General features: G+C 54.5%; 1 protein-coding gene across 1 annotated transcript in view; it reads right to left on the reverse strand.

Moving 5' to 3' along the window:
- ATP2B2 (ATPase plasma membrane Ca2+ transporting 2) overlaps nt 1–25,283 on the reverse strand; it is a 378,813-nt gene that overhangs the window by 282,840 nt on the left and 70,690 nt on the right. The window contains 1 exon segment of the mRNA XM_018038308.1: nt 17,641–17,685. The gene's annotated coding sequence lies outside the window, so the exon portion shown is untranslated.

Consider the following 25,283-nt stretch of genomic DNA (forward strand, 5'->3'; position numbering starts at 1 on the left):
ACCCTCCCAGGCAATCCACCCTCTTCTCTCCTAGCTAGACTGCTGCTCATCATCCTGGATGGTCCCCTCCTCCAGGAAGCCTCCCTAGCCTTCCATTACAGACATAGTCCACTGAACTGTGATTTCCTGTCTGTCTTCTCCTGTGCTGAGAACCTCTCGAGGGCAGACATAGTGCTGACTTCATCACTGTCCCCCCTGTATAATCCATCACGGGGACTGACACAGAGCAGAATAGGGGCTCAGGAACCTCTGCTGGTTGGACGAGCCCCAGAAAACCAGTAATCACAATGGACTTTTACGCTACTGAAATTGTCATTTTTTATCCTAAACAAAATCAACCCTGAATATTCATTGGAAGAACTGATGGTAAAGCTGAGAAGCTCCAATACTTTGGCCACCTGATGCAAAAAGCTGACTCACTGGAAAAGACTGATGCTTGGAAAGACTGAGGACAGGAGGAGAAGGGGACAAGAGAGGATGACATGGTTGGATGATGTCACTGACTGAATGGACATGAGTTTGAGCAAGCTCTGGGAGATAGTGAAGGACAGGGAAGCCTGGCATGCTGCAGTCCGTGGGGTCTCAAAGAGTCGGACATGCATGAGTGACTGAACATGTTTTTAAGTGGAGTCGTTGCCACAGATTCTACCCAAGTGTATCAGTCAACCACTGCTGAGTGCGTCATCTGTGTCAGGTGCTGAGTGAGCGAAAGAGACAAAGCCCTTGTCCTCCTGGGGCTCATGTCCTGTGGGGGAGAGACAGCCAATTCACAAGAATTCAAATCTAAAAAAAAAATGATTTTGAAAGGGATGGGTTACAGGGGGTGTGGGATGTTAGCGGGTAATCCATATTCTGGAGGGCTTCCTGGAGGAAGAGCCATTTGAGCAGGGATTCTATGGACCAAGGGAAAGCCGGGATGGGCAGACTGGGCTGGGTTTTCCCACAGGTGCCTCGACTCAGAGTTTGGTCTGGGCTGACTTGCTGAACAGTGGACTCCTTCTAGGCAAGATGCCAGCATGTGGCAGGCAGAGAAGATGGTATCAGAGGGCATGACGGGCTGGGGCGGGGGTTGGGAGGGGACAGGCTGCCCTCCAGCACAGCCAGCCATCAGCTCCTTCCTGCTGGAGCGGTGTGAAATCAGAACATATCTCTCCCCTGCCCTTGGGTTTAATTTCCTAAATGTGTCCCTGAAGGTGCTGCTAAGGGGATACCCAAGGAGGGCTGGATTCTGACAGGGTGGACTCCTCTGTGTTCATATGACCCAGCTGCCGAGGGCACATAGCTGCCTGCCCAGGGCTCTCAGCCTCACCCTCTGCTCACCATTTTCTAGCCAGGGTGGGGCCCCCACTGGCGTCTCCCGAATCGCTTCCTCTGGGCCCTGAGCAGAGGGTTCAGGCAGCGTGCTCAACCCCCATCTTTGAGTATTTAATTAAAATGGAATCACTGCTCACCCAGGAACTGCGGGTTGGGGGAATGTAAAACAAAAGGCCCTTTCACGGTGTGAACTGGCTCGGTGGCATCAGTGGCGTCGGCAACAGCTTCACTCACAAGCCTCTGGTTTCTGACTCCAGACGGGCTGGTTCTGTGGCTCTCATCTACGGGATCTGCTGCCCTCTCCCCACCCTGGCCCAGCTCATGCCAACCCTGGCTCTGAGAGCCTGGGGGCACTTGTGGACTACACACCTTGCCCCCCAGGAAACCAATCTTTTCCTGCCTGGAAAGAGGAGGGGGCCTGGGAGGATGAGGTGGAATACAGGGGGTGGGCAGGGGCTGATCAAGGAGAACAGACAGATATCAGGCAGAGACCAGACAAAGTATCAGGGGATGAGAAACCTAGGGTTTTCCCTGGGTGAGAGGCAGGCTTTGCAGTTGCAGTCAAGGCCCTCTGTTCTGCAGTGGAGTAAGAACCCCCCCAGATTCCAAGACCTGACACACTCTGCGCTGCAAAACCCAGCTGCTCTGAAAGGGCAGGTCCTGGTGCCAGTGGGTGGGTGTCCTGGATGGTGAGAGGGGTCTCCTCCCATGTGCTGGCGCCTACTGGCCTCGCCAACTTGCCCAGGGGAGGTCATTTCAGAATCTCTGAAGATGGAGGAGACCTTGTGTGTCATGCTTGGCAAAGGGCAGGGGAAGTGGCCACAGTGTCCAGGCAGAGAGAAGGAAGGCGTCCCCAGAGGCGTGATCAGAGGCGAGTGAGAATAAAGATACTCCTAGAACAGACTTAGCACAGATAGGGGTCTAGCTGGGTCGAACCCTGAGCTCAAGGCTTGCATAAGGAGAAAACCTACACGGTGCCTGGCAGGTCCCGAGGGTGGGCTCTGAAGCCACTCACCCACCCCTCCGAGAGGAGGAACTATGCAGGGAGAGAAGCCTGGGTCAGAGTCAGGAGCCTGCGGTCAGACCTTCCCCTCTCTAGGTCTGTTTCCTCACCTGTAAAAATGGAAGTCATACTTGCACCTGTGGCTGCGGAGAAACTGAACTAGAAGGTCTCTTAAGAGGCTTTTGATCGAACATTCTCTGCTCTTGGTTGATCAGAATGCGTCTCCCCCTTCCACCCCCAACCCCCTCCTCATTAGGGCCGGGAAGTGGGCAGAGCCCAGTAGGGAAGGCCCCTCGGAGGCCAGGCAGGGACGTTCACGAGCATGCACACGCCACACCAGCCTGCGTGCAACTGCAGGGAAAGCTGAAGTGGGGACCCCCGACCCCAGAACCTGGGCAAAGCCCACAGGGAGACTGCCTGGAGCTCAGCATGGATGGGATGTAACATGACTCTGATCCTGTCGGGAGCAATTCCCCGGTCGCCCTCCAGCCTCCCAGGCGGGGAGGGGAGCTTGCTTAGTTTAATTTCCCCTAACTCACCCAGTTCCGGGGCACATAAATTCATTAATATGGGATTACGGGGATTACGGGCTGCCTCACTCTGCAGGTGAATGAGGGCAAACTCAAGGGGCCGTTCTCCCCACCAGGTGGGGGAGGAAGCTGAGGCTCCAGCAGCAATCCCTGGAGGGCAGAGGGGGCGCTGGGCAGAAGCCCCCTAGGAACCCCCTCCGCCCCTACCCATCCTCATCAAAAGGGAGAAAGCATGGGAAACGCGCCCACCTCCTCGTCACAGAAAGCAGGGCCTGTCCTGGAGTCCCACCCACTCCTGCCCTCTTTCTAGCATCTCCTGTGGCTTCTCCAAACCAGATCTGCCCAGATTCAATCGTCAGTGCATGACTTCTGACCCGGCTTTCTACAGAGCGTGACCCCAGACACTGGGCCTCACAGGGCTGATCTCAGGAGGCACAAACGCGTCCCTGCGTGTGGAAACAGGCTCCTGGTGGCTACCTCGAGCAGCAAGGCCTCAGCTCAGGGTCAATGGATTTTAACACCCATCCCTGATGAGTTACTTCTCTTTAACAGAGAGAAAGAGAGAGAGAGAGGAATCCAGGCCACACTGCTGGGTAGAATTTAATCACATAAATTATTATTTTTCATTTATTTGTGTTCATTTTGATGGTTAGCTTCTGTATATGACGAGTGATATTCTAGCCTATTGAAGGTGCACAATAAAGTTTATCTTTAAAATAATCGAGTAAAAATGCTGTTTAGTCACTAAGCTGTGTCCAACTCTTCGAGACCCTGTGGACAGTAGCTTGCCAGGTTCCTCTGTCCGTGGGATTCTCCAGGCAAGAACACTGGAGTGGGGCGCCATTTCCTTCTCCCGAGTGAAAAGGGGAGCTGACAAAAGCAAGAGTATGTGGAAAGTACAGGCGATTTTCAGAGACGGTGATACTTGTGAAGGGAACACAAATGACCCACGCTGAGGAAAGTTGATCTGGAGGACAAACTCCTTTGCAGACGGGTTAGCTGAGGGCCGAGAAGGGAAAGGAGAATTTGCGGCAAAGCTGGGGTGTGGACCAGGCCACACCTGGTACCGGCCTTCAGGGCCCTCTCCTCCTCCACACGGAACTGGGCCTCCTTCTCCTGACCTCTCAGCTCCCCTTCTCTATCCTTTTCCTTCTTTCTTGCTCTCCAAACCCCCTGAAGGTCTATTTCAGACCATCCTTGCTCTGATGGAGGGACAGAAACTTGAATTGGGGACAAAGCACCCTGAGATGCAGCAGAAAGAACTTGGACCTGGTCGTGACCCCCTGGTGACTCTGCACCACAGCTGAGCACGCCTGCACCCTCAGCTCAGCTCCTCTGGGCTGGCCTCCTTTCCTCTGTAAGAAGTGAAAGGCCACCCTTCTGGGGACCCGCGAGAGGCTCAGAGGAGCCGGAGGCTATCCCATGCCCGCACGGGTACCTGGGGTGTGTGAGCAGCTCTGTAACCGTGAGCTCCCTAACAGAAGATTTTCTTTTCAGGAGGAGCGCAGCGTTGCTCTGAATGTCCTTGGTAGGCTCCCTGACACTCTTGACGGCAGATGAGAAGTCTTAAACCGCTTTAAAAATAGATAAGGAGTCATTTATAATTTGTACACTCATTGTTGGAATGCAAATGCTGCCGCTAAAAGCCTGCGCTCCTAAGTGGGCTTGTTAAACCATCAATCTGCTTAGCAAATCCTTTTCTTCTCTCAAGCGCAGGTAAAACCCTGTCGCGAGGGTTCAGGAGAGTGGAGCTCGGGGACTGCTCCTGGGCGTGGGGCTGGGGTCTCATCCTGTGGTCGTCCTGGGGGTCTGGGGAGCCCTGTGTTCTCTGCCTGTCCTCCCTGCGGGTTCAGCTGCCCGCATCATGGGGAGAGGGTGTGGATCAGAGCCGATGGATTCTCAGATCCGTGTTCTGGCCTTGAGTCTCAGTCTGCTTCCTCCCTCCTTAGGCTTTCTAGGAACAAAACACAAACCGACACCCAGGAAATAAACTCCTCAACTCAGACCGCAGAACCAGGATCTCTGGGGCTCCCAAAAAGAAGCTGCTATCCGGGTGGCATGTGGTTCTGAGCCTTTGGCCCTCCCTCTCTTGAGAGCTCCATGTCTGGCCCCATGACACCTCTTCTCTTGGCTGTGCCAAGGGTATCTAAACTGAACATGGCCCAAACCAGGCTCATCGCTCCTCCTCCACTGCCCACCTACTTCTCCCGTCAGGTTCCCTACCTCAGCGAGATGCACTGGAGACCTCCACGTGGGTGGGGAGCTGGGGCACCCTGCTTTTCCTCTCCAGCACTCACCAAGTCCATCTCTGCAAAACTGACTCCTGTGGAATCTGTTTTCTCCTCTCACCCCACAACCCTGGTCCTGGCCACAGATGCCTTATGTCTGGAACCCTGCTAAGTATCCTGACCCATCTCTCTGCCTCCCATCTCCCCGCTCCAAGCCAGCCTCCATACGGCAGGTGGAGTGATGGCCATAAATACTCATCCCATCACCTCACTCTTCTGCCGCAAATCTCAGCCTCCCCTAACCTTCCAGATAAAGCCCAAACTCCCTGACTCATCCGCAGAACAGGGGTTGACTAGGCACTGTCCGTGTGCCGGGTCCTGGCCCCAGTGCAGCACAGCACAGGGTCTGGAACCCACAGGCCCATTTCCTCTGGTGCCACCATCCATAACCACCTTACGCTCAGGGCCTGAACCAGAGGCTGCCAACTGGTGGTCCCTGGGTATATTTTGTTTGACTTCCCTCTTGTTGGCTTAACGTTTCAAAGTCAGGAAATTTCACATAAAAACCTGGCATCTCTTAAAAACTTGGCAGAGCTAGCGTCACCGGGCCAGCTCTCATCACAGCAACTGTTGCCTGGAGCTGCGTCCCACTTCCCCTTTAGAGACGTCAAGTGCCCTCGTGTTGGCCACAGTCCCCACCACTCCATACCGTCTCACCCTCGCCTGCTTCTCTCACCCAGCTCACACGCTCTGACCCTGTGGATATCAGGACCTGCTCCATGCACACTTTCTCCAGTGCATCACACTCTTCTTGTCCTAAACTTTGGCCGCTACTGGTTCCTCCTCCTGGAATGCCCTTCCTCACTCTGATGGGAAAATATCCACCTCTTCGGAGGCTTCATTGCAGGGCTCTACTCGCTTCTTGACATCATGTACCTTCTGTGTCACCCCCTGCACCCCGTTCAGACCCCGTTCCCAGCATCTTTTACACCAAAGTGCCTTTATTCATTAATACTTCCACTTCTCCCACTGGAATATAAGCCTGCCCCCATGTGTCTAGAGCTTAACACACTTATTCCTCCATCAGATTGGCCCACAGGAAATCACTGACAGGTAAATGAACAGATGCCAAGAATAATGAGACAGTAGTGCCACCCCCTGTGCTGGGCTCCAGGTTAAGCACTTTATGTGCTATCTCGCTGAACACTGAATAAAATCCAGCGCGGGCGCTATCGTTATCTGCATGTAACGGCTAGGACTCTGAGGTGGGGGTGGGGAGGGGTGTCTGTCTGCAGAGCAGCCTGTTCACCACCCACGAGTGGGGCCTCCTTGCCACTCTGTAAGGCTCAAAGTCCTTCTTTCTTCCCACCTGACACGTCACTGCCCAGAGAGGCCATGCCAGCAGGAAACGACAATGGTCTGGGAACCAGGCCTGAGGCATCGGGAGAGCAGTACCCCGTGTGCCAGGAGGCCTCGAACTGTCAGGAAGGCATAGGCATTCAGGTTCGGGCCTGCTACTTGTGAACTATGTGAGACCCTGGGTAAAAGGCCCCATCTCCCCGAGCCTCAGTTTCCTCGCCTGTAAGATGGGGTAATAACTGGGTCCACCTCCAGGGCTGGAGTAACGTGAGAGGAGACAGTGCATGCCAGGGCCCAGGGGCGTGTTCAGGGGACGGAGGCGGTGATGACTCTCAGTCGAGCCCCTGGCAAAGCTGCCCCCATGTCATCAAGCCCAGGAGCTCTGGCCCTGGTGTCGTGATGGGTGGGGTGGAGACGGGCCTGGGACTTAGGTCCTATGCCGAGCTCCAGGGTGGAACGGGATGGCCTGCACTTCAAACCCTCTGACTAGTACACCGGGCAGAGGGGTCAGTGCCCACCCCCGAGCTGGCTCCCAGGGTGGATGTCTGTGGGCGTGAGCAGGCACCGGCGCACGAGTCTGGGGCAGGCGCGTGGGTCTCTGTGAGGCCAGTGTGTCTTCCCTCATGACATGGGCTTGGACACTAATGTGTGCATACGCATGTGTTTGTGTGCTTGTCCAGACCTGCTCATGTAGAAGACCCCGCCCCACATGCCCGCCCGTGGCTCCCCAGGAGCCCAGCCAAGCGGGGCTCAGGCAGCGCATCCGCTGCCTCGGTGCACAGCGCTGCAGCTGCCCAGTCGCTCCGTCCTGTCCTGCTCTTTGCAGCCCCATGGACTATAGCCCATCAGGCTCCTCTGTCCATGTGATGTCCCAGGCAAAGAAGACTGGAGTGGGTTGCCATTTCCTCCTCCAGGGGATCTTTCAGATCCAGGGGTTGAACCTGTGTATCCTGCCTTGCCGGTGGATTCTTCACCCACTGAGCCATCTGGAAAGCCCACATACACTTATGTATTACTGGCACATAGTAGGTGCTCAATAATACGTAAGTATGACAGTGTGTCTATACACACAACACAGACACACACAGACACAGACACACACACACACACACACAGACACACACACACACACACACCCTCAGTTGCTCCCAACCAGTCTATATCTTTAGGAAAAACACTTAATTTTGTTATTCAAGGATGAATCTCATACTATTGGCAAATGTTCTAGCTTTCTCAGCTTTACCGGGAGACCAAGGTGCACCACTGGCCTGGCAGGGGTGGAGGGGGAGGAGAAGCCCTGCTCCTGGGTGGGCCAGGCTGGGGCAGGAGCCCGGCTCTGCCACGTACTGGCTGTGTGACACAGGCCAGTTGCTTCACCTCTCTGATCCCCATGTGTGAAGAGAATATGCGTGAATAGGGGAAAGACCAGCACAAGAGTTCGATACAACAGTTATCTGTCCCGGTAACTCCCCGTAAAGCCAGGCACCCCCAGATCTCTAGCAATGCCGCCTCCCACCTCAGAAACTATCTGTATTTCCTGTTTCTGTTATTCATTCTATTTATTTATAGTCCCTAATCTCTGTTTCTATTTATCCTAACTCCAAGATGTTTTCCAAAGTCAAGCAGGATCCCAGGAGAGGGTGAGTTGGGGGCCAGAGTGATTCTCGACCAGTCAGACCCTAGTCACCCCTCCTTCACCCCTCTGCCGCCCTGCCGAGGGTCTCTGGGCAGGTAGCCAGCAGGCAGGGCTTTCTAAAGCCCTAATTTCCAGCCCCAGCTCTACACCGCCAACCTGGTCAGCAGCACCCCATTCATATTTGGGAATCTTCCAGACAGTGAGTGGCACTCCTCTTTCACACATGTACCCGGGGTGGTTCACCACCAAGCCCTGAAGATCGGGCTAAGCACATGGTAGGTGCAACGTTAAGATCTTACTGCTTGACTGATGGCTGCTGCACAATTCAGTGCCGTGGGTGGAGGACCAGGAATCTCAGGGCGTGGGGTCGTAAACCTGGCTTTGACTCAGCATCTCCGGAGGCGTCACCATGGAGCACGCGGGAATAAGGGGGTGAGGGGGCCTTGGGTGCTGCTACCTGAAAGCCATGCCCCCCCAGCACCTCGGTTCAGAGGCCACATTCGAGCTCATTGCTTGTCCCTCCTGTGCTCCCCTCGCCCCCGCCACCTGCTCCTCCTCCTCCATTCCCTCTCTCATCGAGAGGGCCCAGCACCCAGCCCGTCCCCACGGTCCAGCATGAAATCACCCCAGCCTCTTCCTTTGCTTTCATCGTCGACCTTCCAACCTGTCTTGCAGCTCAAACTCAGACAACAAACAGCAAAGCTGTCCCCTGTCCCTCCCGTCTCCGTGACCTTGGTCTAGAGCACTGGCCTGCAAGAGTTGGAGGACGCAGCTGTCTCCTCGGGGATCTTCCTGTGTCCCCCCTCACCCTGTCTATATGGTAGCCAGACTGAGTCTTCTAAGATGCAAAACTGACTACATCACATCACTGCTTTAAAAACGTCATCTCTCGCCTGCCTGTAGGATCAAGTCCAAACTGCTTCACCTGGCATTTGAGGCCTTTCATGATATGGCCCTGTCAATCATTTCTGCTTACTTTCTGCAGTGCCTGCTCAGGCCTGCTGAGCTTGTTACCACCTACTATTACATTTTTGTATGTTCAGATCTCTTTGCATGCACTCATAACATCTTGGCTGTTTTTTGTCCCTTGAAGAACTCCTATTCATCCTTCAGGACCCAATCCGAATGACCCCTTCCCTGTAAACTCTTCTCTAGCACCCTGAAGTCCAGTTGGCCTGTTCCTCCCCTGCACAGACCCTTTCCTATTATCCACCACAGGACAGTACAGTTACTTAAGCAACCATCCTCCTGGCACGTCTAGAGACATTTCTGGGTAAAGGCCTCATTCCTATCCTCCTCGAACACCCTGGTGCCCCACAGGGAGCCTGGCATGTACCCGGCCTTCAGTCAACATCTGGCAAAGAATGAGGGAAGGAGCTAAGGTCCTCTGGGGAAGTCCTATGACCTCCTTGCTTTGGCCGTGAGTCAAGGGCAACCTTCCTGCCCCAGAATTCCAGGCCACTGCAAATTTGAGCAGGGCCAGGTACTGCTGCCACTTCACGGAATCACCAGGAACGGGCTCTTGAGCGGTCTCCTCCTTCAGCCTCCGCAGCAATGGCTTTACCAGCTTTGCTTTTCTACAAGTCCCAGAAGCTGTGCCTCATTCCCAGCCTCCGAGGGTCCATGGCGCTCACAGCCCCTCACTTACCCCTCTGAGAATGTCCTGGGCAGGCCCTGCCGGAGCTGTGGGCCTCTCTCCAGCATCCCAGGCTCCAGGCTGGAGGGGTCTGCAGGGTGCAGACCTGTCCGGAGCTCTGGCTGCCAGCAGCAGAGGCAGGCAGCCACAGCTGCAGAGCCGGCAGCCACCCCCACCCAGGACTGTGGCTCTGGCAGCCACAAGGAGCCCTCCAGCATCGATCAGTCTGGCTACTACAACCCTCCTTGGCGTGCCTGGCTGAAGCTGGGGACTTTGCAAGTGTGCATAAAAAGAAACGGAAAATTAAAGGCAACCATCTAAGAAAAGGCCATTGGCGGGGGCCTGGAACACCATCTGCCAGTACAGAAACGACACTGGTCGGGGTGCAGGAAGGCCCCCGACAGTCCAGGCAAGGGGAGGAGTGGCAGGGGTACCCCAGATAGATGAAGGGTAGCCTACTGAGGGCCAGCTCCCTTGCCTACCGGTGTCTGGGTTGGCTTTAATGGGAATTAACTAATCCGCACTGTCAACATAAGGTGCAGCAGAACCCACTCGTAATGTAAGCATCTTCTGATGACTCAGAGCTGACGAGGTGAACACGTGGGGTCACTGCAGTGCCTCCGCTCTCGTCCCGGGTAAGTGGGCTGTTGGGTCAGACACTGAGTGACCGCCTAGTGCTGGTCACCCCTCAACCAACTGAGCTCCCTCCCTGTATGTCCAGAGCTGCTCCTGATGTCATTGTTCACTCCCAGTGGGAGCATCACAGGTCTAGAAACACCTGCGACCGGCCTACCCTCCTGGACCACACACCACGCCTCTGCCTCTCCCATGCCCCAGTCACTCCTCTTGCGTCTCTCGCGCCTATCTAGTGACGCAGCCATCTGTCTGTCATCTGTCACCATCATTTTTCTTGCCCGCTCTTTCAGACTCTGGCCTTGGAGACCTGATGATCACATTTCTGGCAACCAAGGGCATGAACCTTCCTTCTGGCTGATCCCTAACCAATCAGTTCTGGAAGCCCTCTCATTTTCTCTGGTTATTTTCAGAGTGGCCCAATTTGGGGGCTTTTCCAGGACTTTGGGGATCTTCTAGGATTTGAGCCAAGGGAGTCCCAAAACAGGGTCAGACATGAACTGCCTTTGAGGAGGGTGGGCCCCTGGGACATTGCAAAGATGGTAAAGAGGAGAGAGAAAGGAGCAGCCTAGCCAGCTGAGGGACCAGCCTCGGAGACTCAGGTGAGGGCGTGCACGTGGGGAGCAGCAGGCAGACTCTGGACCCAGGCTCCGGGTCCCGTGGGCCCAGCTTCCCATCCTGCTCGCCTGCTTGTCGGCTGGATCATCCAGGCAAGCCCTTCAGCCTCTCTGTGCCTCAGTTTGCCTGCCTGTGAAGTGGCACAAGCCTGCAGTGAGACAGCTCACACAAAGCTCCCGGCTCTGCACTGCTTTAGAGACGCGCCCGCTCTCTCCTAACTGCCCCACCTCAGATCTCTCCAGAGGCACTGGAGACACTGAGACACTGAGAATCAAGGAAGGAAGCTCCAGGAAAAGCTCCAGAAATATGACCTGCAGCCCAAGAACCAGCCAAGGAAGTTTGAGAGTCAGGGTTTCTGGAAGGCAGCACAGAGCCCCTGGGAGAGTTGAAAGGGCACTGGCTTTTCAAGAACTGGCCCTGTGGCTCCCCAGGGAGGGTGGGCAAAAGCAGGATGGGCCAGTAACCCTCAGACTCATTCATCATCTGCTTCTAGATCCCAGACATTTTCAAACCCAGGCCCCTGGCCCACAGTTCTGCGTCCTTTCCAAGTCATGTGTGCATGGGCGTGGCGGGAGGTCATGCCCTCCACCCCACATCACTCAGTGCTTGTCTCCTTCTAGATGCTTCTTTCCATACAACCTGAGACCAAACCACCAGCGTGCTCGCTGCACAAGGAGAATCAAAGAGTGGAGTCACAGACTTCCAGGTAAAGTGACCGGCTTGACAGGGTCCAAACTGAGAGTGTTCTAAGACTCACTCGCTCTCCAAGTGTCTGATGGAGTCAGGATTCCTAGCTCCCTTCTTTTTGAAAGCCAAGGTGAGCCTCCATCCTCCAGAATCTGCACAGCACCCTGGGCCCCATCCCTCTCCCCATCTCTTTCCCTCCCTCCCTTCCCTTACATAGGAAGGCAGGAGAGAGTAACAGTTGCCAGAGGGAAGCTTGGCCCAATCTCTCCCGGCTTTAGCCCACTCCTCTGTGAAATGGGAGGTGCGGGGAGGGCCCTGCTGGCTGGGATGCGCCACGCGTCTGTCAAGCCCGGCAGAGCCACATACACGGCTGAAGGTACGGACAGAAGAGCCCCTGATGACCACAGAAGTTATCGGGGTGTATCCTCCCCAGCTGGGCTCCTTGGGCTGTCTCTCTCAACAGGTGGCATGAGCCCACTCAACCAGGACGCTCCCATTTCGCGGGTGGGGAGCCAGGACCTGAGGCTGCCAGGCGTGCCTCTGCAGATTTAAGGTGCTTCAGATCAAGCTGCTGCCAAATCCCACCTCAGACGGCAGTCTCCCAACTGCACCATCTGGCTGTTAGGACAGGGGTTCCCATCCACTCCTGAATGAGGACCATGGGTCCTGGTTTCTGCCGGGCATTTCTGCAAAGTGCCTTTCCCCCACATGTTAAGTGGTGATTGTGCGCCCTGACAGGGGTGGGCAGAGCCCAGTGTCCGCATGCCATGGATGAGGGATGAGAAGGCTGTGAGCAGACACATGCCTCCACCGTGGGAGAGTGTGTGGGGCGGGCTGGGGGGCCAGGCAGAGGCCTCTAAGCCCACTGCTCCTCTGTCTCCTGGACTGGCTCCCTGCTCCCCAAACACTGTGCTCCCCAGCACAACCCTTGGCTCTTTCTTCCTCCCTGACGACACTCCCTTCCTGAATTACCCCTTCCAGCCCTACTGCTTGAAGTATGATCTATATACTGACCTCTACCCCGAGCTCCAGGCTCACAGACCCAACTGCCTTTCCCCACCTCCACTTAGCTGTCCAATGAGCATCTTAGCGTCGAGGTGCTCAAAGCACTACCCTTCATTCCCCCCACCGAACCTACTATTTCCAGCCCCCACCCCTGGCTGGTCTCAGTAAATGGCACCAGCATCCAGCCTGCTGTTTAATAAAAAATTAAACTGCCTTTGTCCCTGGTTCCTGGGAAGGAGGCTCTCAATTCTTGGGATTTCCCAAGAGACAGAGGTGAGCCCCTGGGATCACACCTGAGCTTATGCTAATGAGCTGAGTCAGGATGGGGGCTGGTCACCAGAAGGACCAATCAGGGAAGCGGAGGGGTGGGGCTTGAGCCAGCCCCACCTCCAGGGAGGAGAGGGAGAGAGGTGCAGTTTAATCATGACCACTCTATGTGTCTCTTCATTCATCTGGTCTTGACCTGTAGCCTTTATAATAAGACTGTAATTGTAAGTATAGCAATTTCCCAAGTTCTGTGAGTCATTCTAGTGAGTCACCAAGCCAGAGGCATTGCAGGAGCCCCCAGATTTGTAGTAAAAGTAAAAGTATGGTAGCCTGGAGACCCCACTGGTGGCTGGCGTCTGAGGTGGGGATGCTCTCATTGGGAACAGTGCTCTCTGTGTGTTGGGGTCTGTGCTAACTCTGGGTGGTTAGTGCCAGGCCTGAACATCAGCACTCCAGCAGCGTCAGAATGACAGCGCTCGCCCTACCCAGAGTCACCCATGGTTCCTCTCCTTCCCTCTTCCCCCGTGTCCAAAGACAGAGTGAGTCCCATGAGGTCAACCTCCCCATCTGTTCAGTACACAGCCACTTCTCCCCACCACCACTGCCCCAACTGGGTCCAGCCACCAGCACCTCTCACCTGAAATTATGGCCGCCACCGAAGCCTCCTCCCTGTCTCCCTGCTTTCCCCTCGCCTCTGGCTGCCTACTCTCCACACAGCAACTAGGGGCTGCAAGTTGGCCACACAGGCCGGTTTGAAATCTAGCGTGCCTGCCCCCCTGTCCACCCTGGTGTTAAGCCAGAGTCTTTGCCATATGGCCCTCACCTCCCTCCTTGATGTCACAGCCACCTCGTGTTCCCCTGCTCTGTCCCTTTGGCCATGCTGGCATCTCCGTGGCCCCAGATAAGCTTTGGCCTGCCTCAGGACTTCTGCTTTTCCCTTTGACCTGGAATGTTCTCACTCCTTACATTCAATCTGAAAGGCCACCTCCTCCAAGAAGCCTTCCCTGATTACCTTCTATAAACCTGCCTCCCCTGCTGCCTCCCCCACCTCCTCTCCCTGGCTTGACTCTTGTTTATAGCCTGAACAGCCTGAGAGGTGGCATCTTGTTTTGTTGTTCACTGTCCTGCTCCCTTAACGGAACGGCAGCCACTGAGGGCAGGGCCCACATCTGCTCTGTCTGCTGCTGTCCTCCCAGCACTCGACTCAAGAAATGACAGTCAGATGAGTGAAGAAACAGGTGCCACCAAGAAAGCTGGTCAGACGCTGGGAAGGATATTGTACCAATGACGTGGTGTCTCACTGCATCTTTTGCTTTGCCGCGGGTTGTTCTAAAGACGTATTCACAGGGATGTGGAGAGAAGCACAAGAGGGCCAAACAGTTCAAACAGTTTGAGTGAAAGGAAGAGAAATGTTTTCTTAGCGGGTAACCAACGCATGCTCTGAAAGCAAAATGTGCCAGGTCATTTACTCTAGAAGTTACTGAGAGGTTAAAGGCAAAAGAGACAACTGGGAAAAATTCACAGAACGTGGAATTTCCCGACTCGGGTTTTGGCCACTTTGGGTGAGGGATGTCCTCCCTCTGAGCCTCAGTTTTGTTGTCTGTATAATGGGGAGGATGCTGATGATGCCTCCTGGCCTGTGTCCCAGGGTCGCTGTGAGGGTCCCGTGAGAGGCAGATAGAAGCAGGCCTGTCAGCTGCTACTCAGTCCACTCCTGTGCTAACACCCACCAGGACAGGAGCACCAGGACATTCAGGCAAGAAGCAAGGTCAGAGGCTTCCCTGGTGGCTCAGTGGTGAAGAATCCACCTGCTGATGCGGGGAACACGGGTTGTATCCCTGCTCCAGGAGGACCCTACGTGCCACGGAGCAACCAAGCCCGTGCACCACAAATGCTGAGCCTCTGTTCCAGAGCCCAGGAGCCCTGACTACTGAAGTACGGTCTACATACTGAAGTATGATCTACATACGTTCCCTGGAGCCCGTGCTCCACAACAAGAGAAGCCACGCCAGTGAGAAGGCTTCACACTGCAGCTAGAGAGTAGTCCCTGCCGCTGCAGCTAGAGAAAAGCTCACAGCGACGAAGATCCAGCAGTGAAAAAGAAATAAACACGTATTTTTTAAAAAAGAAATCAAGTCAGACCAAGTGGATCTCTAGGAATAATGGCCAATTTTTTCTTTGTCAGGAAAGATGCTGAAGGAAGAGACTTCGCTGAATTAGAGGAAAATGCTAAACCAAGTTGTCACACTTTGTGGGGCCATGTTTTCTCATTCGTTCATCCCCTCAGCAACTCTGGAATCCTGGGCGCAGTCTGGGAGCCCATGGGCCCTGACATGGGGCCCCAGGCAGGTGGCCTCCCCGGTCCCCGCAGGCTGAGGTACCTGTTGGCCGACCCGCCGGGGCCACTGTGAGGCAGGGTCCCCTGAGAGGGCGGCAGCTGGACTCTCGGAGCTCAGTGTGGGGCGAGAGTTTGACAAAGGCACCTCCCCATATCTCTGCAAGTGTCCGCCAGTCTGCCTTTGCCTAAATCGCAAAAGTGCGCCCACTTGTGACTCTCCCCCTTTCTACCCACATCTTGACTGTCAATCCGTCTGTTTACTTCCCCACGGCCACCATCAAGTCCAGGCCTCCAGGAGGACTGCACCAGCCTCCCAGCCGTTCCACCGTCCCCCCAGCTCCCAGAGCAGCCAGATCATTCCTATGTGAAATAAATACTCCAGACATGGAAGCAACCTAAATGTCCACTGACAGAGGAATGGACAAAGACGATGTGGGACATAGTACACAATGGACTATTACTCAGCCATTGAGAAGAATGAAGCGATGCCACTCGCAGCAAGATGGATGAGCCCAGAGATTGTCACACTGACCGAAATTAGTCAAATAGAGAAGAACTTCCCTTATATGCAGAATCGAAAAAAGAAACGATACAAAAGAACTTATTTACAAAGCAGAGGCAGACTCGCAGACTTAGAGAACCAGCTCATGGCTGCCAGCAGGGAGGATGGAGGAAGGGATAGTTGGGGAGTTTGGGACGGACGAGTACACACGGCTATATTTAAAATGGATAACCAACAAGGACCTGCTGTATGGCACAGGGAATTCTGCTCAATGTTGTGTGGAAGCCTGGATGGGAAGCGAGTTATGGGGGTGGGGGGGGGATGGATATATGTAGACGGATGGCTGAGTCCCTTTGCCGTCCACTTGAAACTATCACAACATTGTTAATTGGCTACATACCAATACAAAATTAAAAAAAAAATTTTTTTTAAAAAGTCTGCCATCCTCCTTCCAATAAATTAAAAAAAAAAAAAAAAAAGCAGAGCATGCCCACCTTTGGCAGGTCTTTAATCCTTCCCCGCCACGGCCTTTTACTTCTCCATCTGAACTTACCTGCCCATTTCCCAGATCCCCAGACCCTGTCATCTGCTGAGGCTAATCTGATCAGAGAGCTTCTACAATGGACAGACATGCCCGAGGCTCACTAGACCACTCCAGAGAGCGGAGTAAAACCCATGCAATAACATACACTTACTATGTGAAACTCGGAAAACATAGAAAGTCCAAATCGCCCATTCTCTTGTAACTAACCTACGGACGACAGTTGGACAGAAGCTTTCAAAGCTTCCTCCTCCTTTCCCGGGGGTGACGCAGATGGTGGCAATGTGGGCACTGTGGCAGGTCGGCGGGGAGGGGTGTTGGTAGAGACGGCTGTCTGCTATCAAATGCCCTGGTGTGCCCGACTCTGTGTGACCTCTTGGACTGTAGCCCTCCAGGCTTCTCTGTCCATGGGATTCTCTAAGGCAAGAATACTGGAGCAGGTTGCCATTTCCTACTCCGGGGGGATCTTCCTGATCCAGGGATCAAACCTGCATCTCCTGCGTTGGCCGGCGGAGTATTTACCACTGAGCCACCTGGGAAGCCCCAAATGCTCTGGCGTGACTGCTGATTCCACCGAGCCCTGCACACACCCACCCCGTGAAAGGACGATTTCTCTGATTGTTCCGAGGTTGCAAGTGAAGTGGCAGCCCACAGCCACTGACAGAACTCCCAGGCAGTCCCTCAGGCAAAGGGGCTGTGTCTCCTAACGTTTATAAACGAATGGACAGTCATGAAGCTCCAGGAAGGTCCTCTGTGGGCTTCCAGGCCCTTGTTCCATTCCAGATCCCACAGAGGCTGAGCCAAGGCCCTCCCCACAGGGCTCTCCCTTCTCAAGTCCCCGAGTCAATAATACCCCCTCGGTGTGGCTGACCTCAGTCACATAATAATTGGAAAATAATCTGATGGTGTTAAAAGATACTGAAGTGTGAATGACTGAAATGAGAGCTGGGTAACCCACCCAGGAACGTGGGGCTTTATCTCAAAAGGACATGGGCGAGTTCAAGTGCCCCCCTGTTTTGGTGGAATGTCACGGTGAGGTAAAGCAGCAACACGCAGGCCCTGCAGGACATAAGGGAAAAGTCACAGCCACAGGAGACGTGTCCAAACCGCAGCTTCCCGTCTGCTTCCTGCTTCCTCTTCCTCCCCCGCTACCTGCAGGTCCACAGGGGTCGAGGAGAGAAGTGTCGGTTTCGGGAGGGGCTAGCGAGGCCGGGGGGTGGCTGCCTGTACAGACAGGTGGTTTGCAACCCAAGGGTTTCCTAAGGGGGCCCACTGTCGGTGCTGAGGTGTAAATGGGATGCAGAGCGCCCCAGGTGAACCAGGGGTCTCAGTCTCACACTCACCTGTCTCCTGGGCTGTCCTCAGTCCACGCTCCAGGTGCGGCAAGCCTACAAGCAAAGACCAGAAAAGCCTGTCAGAGGGGCCTGTGTTTGCTGGGTTCCAGACCGGTGGCCAGGATCTGAATCTGACTGTTTGAAGTTTAGTATTTGCTTAAAAATTCATATTTGAACTGATCCCGCCCGGTATTTAGAAACGGAGGGTGGTGGACGATAACAGTGAGCGCTCAGTTGCGCCCGACCCTTTGCACCCCCAGTCCAGTAGCCCAGGAAGCGCCTCTGTCCATGGGATTTCCCAGGCACAAATAGTGGAGCGGGTTGCCATTTCCTTCCCAAGGGGATCTTCCCGACCCCGGGATCGATCCCGCCTCCTCTGCATCTCTGGCGGATTGACTCTTGCAGGCAGACCCTTTACCGCTGAGCCGCCGGGGACTGCACTATCTTTCTGACTGCTCCCGGGAGAGCTGCACTCTGGGCCACGTGTGGATAGGACAGAGATGGGCTGGGCTGTCCTCTTGGCCCTGCCGGGCTCCCTACCCGATCTCTCCCTTCTCTGCTCCAGACACACAGACTGAGAATCCCGGGGCAGGTGGTGGGGGCAGGGCGGAGATCCCAGGTCCATCCCTTGGAGTAATCAAGGGTGAGAAGACTGAATCCAATTCCAGGTGAAGTTGTGGTCCAGGGTCCCGCCGCCCCCCTTCCCAGAATCCCTCTCTAGTGCCTCTGCTCTGCGGTTCTGGGGAGCTGCAGGAGGCAGGGTCTTGAGAGCCTCATAGAGGACCTCTGGACAAAGCTGCTGGCAGCAGTGGTACAGCTCCCCGGGGGGAGCAAAAGGCTCATCACTGCCACCCCGCATCTGGAAGCAGGTGGGGGAAGAAACAGTTTCCAGACCCAGGCACAGCACGGGCTGCAAGGAAAGACCCCTAGTGGGAGCTCTCACCTGTGGGCAAGGCATGCAGCCAGCCCAAGGGGACCACCAGGGGGACAGCTGGAAGACTAAATACTTCAACAGCTCCCTGCCCCTCACTCCAGGGCTTGCCAGGGCTCCCACTGGCAGAGCCAACAGGAAGCTGGGGGGGGCGGTGCTGAACGGATGCAGCCCTCCGAGTCCCCTCCCAGCACAGCGGGGGGATAAGGGCGGCCAGTGGGTCTCCAGGGGTGAATGGCAGGTGTCCAGCGCAGCAGCCCTGCCTCCTGCTCCCCTGCCCTGTTCACAAACTGGATCCATACCTAAGCCAAGGCTGACCAGGCCCTTCAAGGTGTCAGAAGCTCGGTTCCATCCCAACAGCTGTTAGCTGTCCCCAGTTGTGCCAGGGCCTCTCTATTCTGCTCATCTGGCCTTGCCTGAATTTTCTGCCCCTCCTCTAGCTGCCTCCCTATCCCCTGGCACCTGGAGCTCCATCCACCAACAAGTTCAGGGCCCTGAGCTCCCATCGCCACCCCAACCTGTTCTCTTTCACTCCCTACAGAGCCAGGCTGTGCTCTTCCCGGAAAGACAGTCCAGCCCAGGGTTCCCAGAGATCAGGGTGCAGAGCTGCAGGGGATCCACCGGCACGAGGCTGACACAGAGCTCCAATCCCTAAACCTCTTCTGGGAAAAACATGAGCCTCGCAAGGGGCAGCCACCTGCAGGGTTTCGTGGAAGTCAGAGCAGCCAGAAGGGACCTGGGAGATCACCTGCTCTATCCAGAGGGAGAAACTAGGGCCAGAAGAGGCGGGAGGCTTGCCCTGGTCACACGGCCAGAAGGTGGCAGAGCCCGTGTCGTGTTGTCCTGCCAGGCTGTCCCTGCCTCCCAGTCTGGGGCACACGAGGGCCCTGCCGAGTCAGGAGACGGGTGTCAGGCTCAGTTTCCTCAATAACGATTTCCCTAATGAACACCAACATTAAGGGATCCTGGTTCATCCCCTCCTCATCCCAAATCTGTGAGGCAGGTACTGCAGTGGTGCTACAGAAGACGAAGGTGAGCTCCAGAGGAGTTATCTGCCGTGCCTTAGACCAGCACAGCAGGTGAGGTCTGTCACCAGGGCAGCAACATCGATGACAATAATATTAAAAACGAGAGTTGCCAACTAGGATGTTTTTTCCAAGCTGGCCCCTTATGGAGGGCCTCCCACACATCATCCCAGGAAATGTTTTGTTGGTATTGGGAGTTTACCTTTTTCTAACTTTGGTTAGAATGTGGAGGGTATATATACTTCCAGCTTCACTGAGATATAATTGATGTATAACAGTATGTACGTTTAAGGTGCACACGTCATTAGATACACATATATTGCAAAGCGATGATCACTGTAGCAATAGCTAATACCTGCATCATGTCACATGGTTACCATTTCTTTCTTCTGCTTGCTGAGCAACTTTCTGGCATATATACCCCATAGTTTTAACGAGCGGGAAAGGCAATGGCACCCCACCCCCGTACTCTTGCCTGGAAAATCCAATGGACAGAGGAGCCTGGTGGGCTGCAGTCCATGGGGTCGCTAAGAGTCGGACACGACTGAGCAACTTCCCTTTCACTTTTCACTTTCATGCATTGGAGAAGGAAATGGCAACCCACTCCAGTGTTTTTGCCAGGAGAATCCCAGGGATGGGGGAGCCCAGTGGGCTGCCGTCTATGGGGTCGCACAGAGTCGGACACGACTGAAGCGACTTAGCAGCAGCAGCAGCAGCAGCAGTTTTAACTAGACAGGGCTTGTTTTTGTTTAGCTGCTAAGTCATGTCCAACTCTTTGCAACTCCCATCAATTATAGCCCACCAGGCTCCTCTGTCCATTGGATTTCCCAGGCTAGAATATTGGAGTTGGTTACCAATTCCTCTCTAGGGGATCATTCCGACCCAGGGATCGAACCCACATCTCCTGCATGGCAGATGGATTCTTTACCATTGAGCCACCTGGGAAGCCCCTAGCTATGGGTTGTTTACCTGGTTCCTGACTATTTAATTTCACACACTCATTTTCTGAGCCTCTGTGGGCCTCTCCCTGACGTTCAGCCCACGTGAGGCAGAAAGCAGAATCAGTCACCGGTCATGATGAGTGCCCTTTGGTGATGTCCTAGGGGCCTCCCCAGGCTGGGCTGGGCCCACCTGCTCCCCACTTGAGGCCTTGACCTCATGCACATGGTGGCCAGAGCCCAGGCTGGACTCATGAGCGGGCAGCCAGGACTGCCTCACAACCAGTGCCCTGTCTTCTTCAACAGGGACTGAAACGATGAAAGACTGATGAATCTGTCCTCGCTGGTGAATCTTTAATTACGGAAGAAAGGAGAACCCAGCCCCCGGCCCAGGCAGGCCTGCAGGGATGGTAGCAGTTGGGTATCACCAATGTTAACATTTTGTCCACATGGACACAGCTATGAACCCTGCATCCACGTTTTCTTGTGCATAAATAAAGGTGAAAGGGTAGGATGAGGGGTGACTGGTGGGAAAACTGCCAGACTCCCAGCCTAGGAAGTTCTGCAGAGACATGAGGATGAGTGAGACTAGGTACACAAGACCTGGCGCAGGTCCGGGCACACGGGCAGAGGGTGTGGAAGCCTGAAGGCCAACAACTGTCCGTCTAGGACTCCTGCACTCCTGCATTTCAGGTGACTGCACCTCGCATCCCAGACCCTCTCACAGTGAACCAGCAGAGACAGGGCTGAGCTTGGAGCATAGCCCCAACCCCCAACCTCAGTCGCTGGCCCCGGAGAGCAGGGTGAGTGTGGGACTGTTGCCGTTTACTTGCTCAGTCGTGTCTGACTCTTTTGCAACCCCCATGGACTATAGCCCACCAGGCTCCTCTGTCCATGGGATTTCCCAGGCAAGAATATTAGAGTGGGTTGCCATCTCTTCCTCCAGGGAATCTTCCCAGATCAGGGATCAAACCCGTGTCTCCTGCACTGCAGGCGGATTCTTTACCACTGAGCCACCTGGGAAGCCTGCCTGTGGGATTACTCACAACCCAGTTCCATCCAATTTTACAGGCCAGGCCATAAAGAGAAACGAAGGCCTGGGTTCAAATCTCTGCTTCATCGTTTACTCGTCCATGTTCTCGACCAAGTCACTTCTACCTCCCGTGACTCAGTTTTCTCCTCCATAATATGGGAACAGAAACAGCGCCTGGAGAGCGCCGTGACAGAGACAAAGTGAGAGGATGCAGGGGGAAATATGGAGGGCTGGCACACGTGTGCCTGGCACATGGTGAGCTCTTCATAAGCATTAACAATAACGAAGAAGAATGAACCAGTAGCTCTGCTCTCAAACTAGTGGGGACCTCACACTGGCTAAGAACAAAACTCACAAGAAAGAGGAAGGGTAAAACAACACTACAGAGCGTCCGGAATGAGAACTCAGGGTGGGGGCATCACGTTGATTTAGAGGCTGCAATCGGGGTCTGGGAGGGCTTCCTGGAAGATGGGACCTGGAAAACACACTTCCAAGCGCTTCCATGTTTTCGTGAGCTCAGGGAGATTAGCATCTCCTCAGGTGAGAGGCCACCCCATCCTGAAGTCGCTTTTCAGCAGATTGGGCATCAGTGAGGTTCTAGTGTATACCTGGTTCTCAGTGCCACCACTGTATGGCCAATAAAGTCGCAAAGCGTTGGCTCGCAGGGGCCTCAGACTTTCTAATACACATCCTGCCTCTTCCAGGAATCTCCCCAGGATTGCTTCAGCCCACGTGGATTTCACGCTTTTCACAGGGCACCAGCAGGCAAAGCCCAAACCACACGCCCTAAACGGCCTGCAGGCAGGGGAGGAGCCCTGGATTCTGGTCCCAGCTCAGCCCCCTGCTCCCTGTGAGATGCTGGCCAAGAGCCAGGTCTTTCCAGTGGTCATGTACGGATGTGAGAGCTGGACTGCAAAGAAGGAAAGCGCCGAAGGATGGATGCTTTCCAACTGTGGTGCTAGAGAAGACTCTTGGGAGTCCCTTGGACTGCAAGGAGATCCAACCAGTCCATCCTAAAGGAAATCAGTCCTGAATATTCATTGGAAGGACTGACGCTGAAGCTCCAATACTTTGGCCTCCTGATGCAAAGAACTGACTCATCAAAAAAGACCCTGATGCTGGGAAAGATAAGACTGGAGGAGAAGGGGGTGACAGAAGATGAGATGACTTAATTGCATCACTGACTCCATGGACATGAGTTTGAGCAAACTCCAGAAGACTGTGGAGGATAGAGGAGTCTGGTGTTCTATAATCCATGGGGTCGCAGAGTTGGATACAACTTAGCGAGTGAACAACAGCCATTCTCTGGGCTGTTTGTGAAACTGGGCCTCAGCTTCCTTATCTGTGACCAAGGGATTGGACTAGATTAGGATCCCCCGAATACACTCTAGGGACGCACTAGCCTTCTCGGACGCTCCCTAGAACAGAGCACCGCGGTTACACCTTAGCCCCTCCCACCCTTGTATATTTCACAAAGCGATGAACACGCGAGGCTATGATAAGTACTGCAACCCACTGCAGTGTTCTTGCCTGGAGAATCCCAGGGATGGGGGAGCCTGGTGGCTGCCGTCTGCGGGGTCGCACAGAGTCAGACACAGCTGAAGTGACTCAGCAGCAGCAACATAGAAACTGACTGACTTGGTTTTGCCTGATGCAGCGTTTACCAAACTAACTCGACTTGCAGCCTTTTTTGAGGGAGCAATGTCTATTTGCTGCTGTTTAGTCACTATGTTGTGTCCGACTCTTTTACCACCTCACGAACTGTAACCTGCCAGGCTCCTGTCCATGGGATTTCCCAGGGACTGGAGTGGCTTGCCATTTCCTTCTCCAGGGGATCTTCCAGATTCTGGAGGAGTGAACCGAGGTCTCCTGCATTGGCAGGTGGATTCTTTACCACTGAGCCACCAGGGAAGCCCTTTCCTGATATAATGTTGGGTTATGTACCCGCACAAACTGTACCCATGGAGTTGATCCTATTTGAGTTGGAAGGAGGATGGAAATAGATGAAGTGTAAATAGGATACTTTTCCAAGGGAGGAGGAGAAAAAGCAGAGTGATCATATCGCCCACAAATCTAGACATTTTGGGGCCCACAGCAGGCTACCCCCAAGTATGTCACAAGGGCATATTGAGTATTCTGAATGTCGATTAACACCCACAAAACTAGCACTTCTCAGAACCCACTTTGGGAATGCTGGCCTCCAACTGCTCTCAGGTACCCTCCTGCTCTGTCAGTAGGGGATTCAATAAGAGTCTGAGGTGTGGAATTTCACCCCCTGGGTAATTGCTCCAAAACGCCCGCAATTTCTGGCCAAGACGGGAGGGCGCCCTCCTCCAGCTCCCATGGCAGGTGCTGTGTCTGGGTCTCTGCCACAGCCAGCCTTGCCCTGCAACCGCAGGTGTATCTCCTCCAGCAGAGGACCATGAGCTCTTGAGAGAGTGACCACGTCTGGACACCAATGTGTTCCGGGGCTTGACGAGCTCAGTGCCTGAAACACACAGTGTGTTTTCAATAAATATGTTTGAGTACAGGGGTGATGTTTAAAATATTTTACAAGGGGTGTGTACCAAGAGGGACATGAGCACCTACAGGTGCTTGTCAGTCAAACACCAGCCTGCTGGAATGAAGGAATGACTGAATGAATGATAAGGCCTGCATGAGAGCACATAGCTACTAACGAGAGAGAAAAAAGCACTTTCTAAGACAAAACCCAGACTTTTTTTTTTTTTTAACATTTTTTCTCCTTCTGTGTTTTTCTGGCTTGGCTGTTCAGATCTGAGTGGTGGGGGCTGGGTGGTACGAAGATGACCGCTCCTGCAGAGCCCCAGGCAGGAGCCAAGGCCGGAGGAAAAAGTGGGCTTTCCTGTGTCTTCAACAGAGCTGGCAGCAGGTTCAGCATTTCAAATATCCTTCTGAAATCTGAATCCAAAACAGAGAATTTTTTCAAGTAACTAATACCCTTGAATTCCGTGGCTGCGGGAGGCACCACAGCCCTCCAGATTGCAGAGATGAGGCAGCGTAGGGAGCCGTCGGAGCACAGCGCACCCCAAACCTGGGTCTCCTGGCTCCCCCAGACTGTCTGTCTTCCAGGGGTGAGAAGAGTGGGCACACTTCAGGCCTTAGAGTAGCTAAGAGACACTTTTCTCTGATCAGACCTGCTAGTGCCACAGGGAGATTCAAGAAGGCTTCTCCCGGGGGGGGGGGTCATGGGCTTTGGGAGCCCTGGGTCAAGGGAGGGCGGGGTTGGAGAAGATGGGGTGGAGGAGTCTGGTGGCCACAGGTAAGATTAGAACGGGCCAGGGTCCTCTCCGAGTGACAAGCAGCACCTGATGCTGCTGAGCTCGCGGATGGCACGGCTTCAGATTTCCATATTGGTTTCTCTCCTGCATCAGGATTTGAAGCAGATACCCGCTGGCTTGAGTTACAGAATCCAGCTCACGGCTTCCTGACCCCTGGCTTCTGGGAGGCTTGCAGAGGAGGCGTGAGTGGTTGGGGAGGGGGGCAGGCCCGGGGCACATTCAGAGGCCACAGGAGAGAGAGGTCAGGAAAATGCCTCTGTGAGGAGTGATGCCCACACCCACGGACCCTCCAGGGGTGACCCCTCTCCACCACCATCCTGTGCTGTCCAGGCACACTGTGGGAAACTAGTCTGTATGTGGTCTCTGCGTAGTCCTGTCTCACCCCTAACACCTGCCCAACCTCCAAGCTCTTTCCTAACCAGATCT

This window comes from Capra hircus, chromosome 22 (assembly GCF_001704415.2).
Source record: "Capra hircus breed San Clemente chromosome 22, ASM170441v1, whole genome shotgun sequence".
Taxonomy (NCBI): domain Eukaryota; kingdom Metazoa; phylum Chordata; class Mammalia; order Artiodactyla; family Bovidae; genus Capra; species Capra hircus.